The sequence below is a fragment of the Gymnogyps californianus genome, chromosome 5 (assembly GCF_018139145.2).
Source record: "Gymnogyps californianus isolate 813 chromosome 5, ASM1813914v2, whole genome shotgun sequence".
Lineage (NCBI taxonomy): Eukaryota > Metazoa > Chordata > Aves > Accipitriformes > Cathartidae > Gymnogyps > Gymnogyps californianus.
In genome coordinates, this window is record NC_059475.1 from 16,100,323 (window position 1) to 16,106,322 (window position 6,000).

Consider the following 6,000-nt stretch of genomic DNA (forward strand, 5'->3'; position numbering starts at 1 on the left):
TTGACAATTTCTGCTAGTAATTTTTCTCCAACCTGATACTTCACTTCTCAAAACCACTCATTTCCATTTTGTCTTGGCTCAACTTCTCATGCAATTTATAGTTTCTCTGCTAATCTTTAACCTTCTTTTGAGTAATGTTTCTCCTGTGTCACCATGTCAAATGGTTTATTAATGTCCAAACATGAGACATCTCTTACATCATCTCTTTCTTTGATAAAAGTTTTCTAGAAGAAAAAAGTCATTTAATTGGGTACATACAATACTTGGTAAGTTGGTCTATGTTATACACTCGCTTTCTCCTTTCTCTCGTCAAGCTTCTTTCTCCTTTCCTTCAAGATTTCTTCAAAAGCATTAAAAACTTAAATCTAATTCTTTGGAGTAATTTCTCTGAGTTCTATTTTTAAATATCGGCACTATATTCTTGCACTGTATTCTTTTTGATCAGCTGGAAGCATCTGTGACCTGGAAAACTTATCATAAATACCTAATGTAGCTTCTTCTGCCTTTCTTTCACTTCTGTGTCTGCCAACCTGGATATATTAAATTTCTTGAGTTTTGCTTCCATCTTAATTGTGATCATCTCATATCCTCATCACCATTATTTATATCGCCCTGATCCATCTTGAAAACTGAGGTCAGGTTCTCATTTAAAGCTGTATCTAGATCATCCTGGATCTATGTCTTATCTGTATTGTATAACACCCTTTTTTTTTTTTTTTCTCCCTTGCTGTTCTCCTCTTATTTGTACACAACAATCTTGTTGCTATTTGTTCTGAAATACAACTCTTCAAATTTGCAAAACAGCAGTTGTTCAAATTGTATTAAAAAATAGAATAATCTTTTTTATAGACAGTGTGATATTTTTCATATACCTTAAACTTTTTTCCAAATCTGTTTTGCACTTTTTAAAATTAAGTGTGTATTTTTGTCATCTTAGAAAGTGAGGTATGTTTTATTTATTAAAAAAAAAGGTAAAAAGGAAAAGCAACAGCTCCCAAACTGCAGACTGAAGATTAGTTTGCCCTTAGCAAGCGAGATGGTTTTGGCAGCAATCACACTAAACAGGGATTTTCCAATCTTGGCTGCTAACATGAGATTCCTTGTTTAGGATTACATTGCTTGTAGATTACAGAATTGGCCACAGAATAGACACACTACTCAAATGACAGATTTGTCCAACCTGTGCCGTGTTACAGGAAACGGGGCCATGTTTTGTAAACCAGAGCTAATATTTTCCATCTGTAACCAAGTACAAGACTGATGAAGGACATAAAGAATATTCTGCAATGGAGAATGACTGGAAGAAGAAATCTCTAGTCTTTAAAAAAAAAATTGCAATTCATTTTTGTCTCTCACTATAATTTGTAGTATCCTGAAAATGAATGTTATTCTTTTCTAGAAAAGTGTACCTTAAACAGCCCAAAGCAGCTATGAGCAGACAGATACTCCAGAGAGACTTTTGTAGCTCTTCTGCACTTTAAGACAAAACATTTCCATTTAGTAGCTGACTTTGTAACTTTCCCATGAAAATGCATTGCACATGTTGTTGGGCAAAATGTGAAAGATGGGTCAGTTATGATGTGCTTCCTGTCCCCCTCCTTTCTACAGGACTAAACAGGCTTTGCCAAATTTGATTTCTTTTCTAGTATACCCAAACTTGTATATGTTATGAGAAAACCAAGACTCCTAGTTCTGCTTTACCCCAGCAATCCCCACTGAACATGGCAAATCTAGAAATGAAGTGCTAGATACTGGCCATAAAGAGCTTCCTCTTTCTCACACAAAGAATGAGCAATGGTAAATATTTCATGTGTGTCTGCTTCCACAAATGCCTTAATACTTGGGGATAGTCAACTTCTGGTAATTGTTAATAGATATTTAGCTTAGCGTAGCACTAAAACGTCCCACTGAAGTACCGCTTCCCATTTGGGGAGGGGGGAGATGGACTTTCCTAAACCACTGAAAAGATACCCACGTTGGAGCTGCTCCTCTTTGATAGTCAGTGAACAGAAATAACAATGCATCTCTTCCTGACATAGGTATCTCCAGTAGGCTGGGTGAATCCTGCCCTCAACTGGCCACTTCTTTTCCCTGATTGTAAAGGGAGAGCTGCAGATGTTTACATTGTACGTCCCTGATCCTCAAAGTTGCTGAGCATCTTGCAGCCTGTAAGCGTAACACATGAATACCTGTCCCAAGGGAAGAGCCCCACATTATGGATCAGGAGCTGAGCTGTGGGTAAGTAGATGGACCTGCTTCTCGGTGCTCCCAGCCTTTACCTCGTGGTACCCTAATGCCCTGGGTCCCTGTACAATGTGTTGCAGAGTCCCTAAATGGATCGGTGGCAGATGAGCTTGTGTCTTTGGACAGCTGTTGGGTTGTGGGCCGTCTCGTGTTCCTTGTTCCCTTTGAACAAAAAGGTAACAGTGCCAATTTGAGACGTTTTTCTGATTTGTCCTTGCTAGAGGAGAGCTTGCTTGGGAGGTGCTGTTGCATTTTCAAAATTAGTTTAGAGAGAAGGAGAGGCTCTGGCTGGAGTGGCAGCAGGGTAGTCCTGTGTCAAGAGCTCTTGCTGAACTCATCACCTGTGGACCAAGTGTGTGTGGACAGGAGTTCACATTTGCAAGTCTGGAACCATGTTTTAGATGATAGAGCCAGAACTGTCAGTGTGAAAGTGAGAGCTGTGTAAGATCAAAACAAACAAACAAAAAAGACCATAATGACCCTCAATGGATGATAGCAGGGTGCAAGAGGGGAGATGCTGGCCAAGCTGGGACTTCCAGGGCGCTGAGGCGGTGTACCCAGCAAATGATGCTGGTTTTGTGCAGAACAGATGGCCACAAAAGTTTCACACTTGTGGAAGGGGATTTCTAAAACAGCAGAATTTGGCTCTAAGTATTTCTTGGAGGTTGTGGTGCCTGCAGCAGTCATGGGGCTGTGTTTTAACCACAGTGTGAAAAATGCTGTATGTATAAAGCAAATAGTCCTCTGCCCAGTTGTATTCGATAGCAATGACTGCACAAAGCCCATGAGTGGCTAATTTTTTTTTTGTAAACCATTGCACACACTTCCACCCTAATTTCCATCTGCACAGAGTAGCACATGGCTAATCTAGGACTGTGGTGGAGGTGTACAAATACTTTAAAGTGCTCCTAGAAAGTAGGTTTTATGTATAAAGATTAGCAAATCCCTGGTGGGAAATGCAACTCAGTTATGTGTTTCAAGAGAAATAAAGTAGCAGAGGTGACTTTTTTTTACCAGACAGTGGACCTGACTGTAAAATTTCAGTTAGTAATCATATATTTCTGATATATAAAGAGACAACTTATTTAACTTCTCAGTGCTTGTAAAACACAAAGATACTTTCAAGTAAAGTTTAGTATTAAACAAAATGCTTTTTTCATAATAGGTAGCAAACTTTTCCAGGAAGAAACAGCTTGTAGTGATGTTACAGCCCCAGCCATCAGTAGGCTATATAAGAGAAATATTGGTACCCTCTCAAATGGTAACAGTATTAGGGACTGTTACTTCAAAGTAACTTCAAAAGTTACTTTTTCTGCATTTTCATCTGGCAGGAGTGAGAAAAGTTTTTCCAAGGTAAGTCTTGAATTTGCTTTAGATTGGGGTTTAGGATAAGAGCTCTCCTTGGGCCAAAAAGTAGGTGTACTTGTGTATTTGGTAATATTAATTCTTCTAGAGTGAACACTGGTATTGTTTTAATGTAATACCTTCTTCACCTTATGAAGCAATAATCATTGATGCTCAGTATTGCTTTTGCTAAGGTTAAGTCTAGAGTTCAAGCTTTGGTTAGGTCTGATTTGAGAAACAGAGAAACCTCATTATTAACAGTTTACATTAATCATAGGGAGATGGGACAGCAGAGCCGAGTACCATTTCCCACATCTTCAGCCAGGAGGAGTTGAAAGAGCAGCACTTTGGTGGTTGCTGTGTGGGGATGAAATTAAGTTTGGAATTGGAGAGCTTGTTTGATGTAGATAACAGACACACACAATAAAGTTAATCCTCCCAAAACGAGAGCTGGTGTTGGAATTGCTAAATGCCGCCTTACTCTTTCAAAGCAGGTCATGGACAATTGGCTATCTCTATTCACTGGGTCAGGGCTTAGGGTAGTGTTTTTTCTGGCTGGTTCAGATGAGAGCTGGTCGTAAGTCTACTGCCTTATGCCAGTTTTGGCCACGCATTTTAAGGACAGACATTAGCCGTCCCATGCACAGGCTGCTCCTCTTGTCTGGTAGGCTGCCATTGATTTTAAGATTCATAACAAAGTTGGCAAATAGGGTTGTTTCAGAAAAATAGAGGTGGCTGAGCCTACATAACTAATGGATCTCTTAATGTTTGCAGCTACAAGATTGTGCTGGTTTTGGCTGGGGTAGAGTTAATTCATAGTAGCTAGTATGGGGCTATGTTTTGGATTTGTGCTGGAAACAGTGTTGATAATACAGGGCTGTTTTAGTTACTGCTGAGCAGTGCTTACACAGACTCAAGGCCTTTTCTGCTTCTCACCACCCCACCAGTGAGCAGGCTGGGGGTGCACAGGAAGTTGGGAGGGGACACAGCTGGGACAGCTGACCCCAACTGACCAAAGGGATATTCCATACCACAGGACGTCATGCTCAGCATATAAAGCTGGGAGGACGTTCGGAGTGATGGCGTTTGTCTTCCCAAGTAACTGTACACGAGATGGCGCCCAGCTTTCCTGGAGATGGCTGAACACCTGCCTGCCGATGGGAAGTGGTGAATGAATTCCTTGTTTTGCTTTGCTTGTGCACGTGGCTTTTGCTTTGCCTATTAAACTGTTTTTATCTCAACCCACAAGTTTTCTCACTTTTACTCTTCCAATTCTCTCCCCTGTCCCACCGGGGGGAGTGAGCGAGTGGCTGTGTGCTGCTTAGTTGCCAGCTGGGGTTAAACCACGACAAAGATAAAGGGCAGCTTTAGCAGACACATACATTTCAGTTCAGCATTGCCAGAAATACCCATGATGATTGTGACTAGGTCTGCTGATTGTGGCTTTGTTTGAGTAGAATTGGAGCTAGCTTTACAGCTGTCAACACAGGGGATTCAAACACACGTTTATTGTGGGTACATAGTCCTGCATAGGTAGGATGAGAGCTGGCACTTGTAGGAACCTGCTCCTTTTTGGAGCAGCGTTAAGTTTTAGTTTTCCTAAACTGAACTAAACACTTGTGTAGTATTAAGGCAGTGGTTAGTGCTGAGATGGAGACTCCAGCTCAGGAAAGCCGAGGCTGTTGGTTCATTTCTTGGATCCTTGTACTTTAGTCAAAGCTGGATGAGGAAAAGGAGAATGCTTTATCATGTCCAGTGTTGATCAGGGATATACATACTATCTTGCTAAATAGAGCCAGCCTTGCAGCTCCCACTACCAGGACCCCAGCTGCTCCCTGTAACTGGTTTGTTAGTTTTGATTCAAGAATGAGTTACCAAAGGCTAGATCTAGTGACAGTTAAGGATGGAGGTTAGCAGTGGGACTGCAGACTTGCTTTTGCTCTTTGCTGTGCCTTTCAGGTTTAGGCTGGAGGCTGGGTCTGGGGTTGTCTAGTGACTCATCCAAGGGCAGTGCTTGCAGGTGGGATTAACACCAGATTAAGTCAAGATATGGGACCAGAGGGAATTAAACACCTTATTTGTTCAGTTCTTCCCATTGTTTCCCATTTTGGGAAATTTACTTTTCAGCCTGTGTCCAGCTTGCTCAGAAGCTCCTTTTGTGGGTGATACGTGAATCTCCGAGCACAGCTCTGACCCTTTACATTTCTTTTCAATGGTAAATTGTTATTTATAGCAAGGAGTTTGACAGAGGCTGTGGAGTTATTGGCTGTATGTTTTATAAAGCAAGCCAAACGAGGAACAAAAATAATTCAGATTCAAATTCCTCTAAGCCCAAGCTCTGCATTAGCTTTGCTGCTATTCATGGGATCCACAAAAATCTGCATTAAACCCTTTCAGATTTGTTCAGTTCTT

The 6,000-nt window shown here is 41.1% G+C and overlaps 1 long non-coding RNA gene across 1 annotated transcript in view; it reads left to right on the top strand.

Moving 5' to 3' along the window:
- Positions 1 to 2,232, top strand: part of LOC127017237 (uncharacterized) — a 50,545-nt gene extending 48,313 nt beyond the window's left edge. Inside the window, exon 3 of the long non-coding RNA XR_007766554.1 lies at positions 2,040 to 2,232. This is a non-coding gene — a long non-coding RNA (uncharacterized LOC127017237). The remainder of the gene's footprint in view (positions 1 to 2,039) is intronic.
- The last annotated feature ends 3,768 nt before the right edge of the window (positions 2,233 to 6,000 follow it).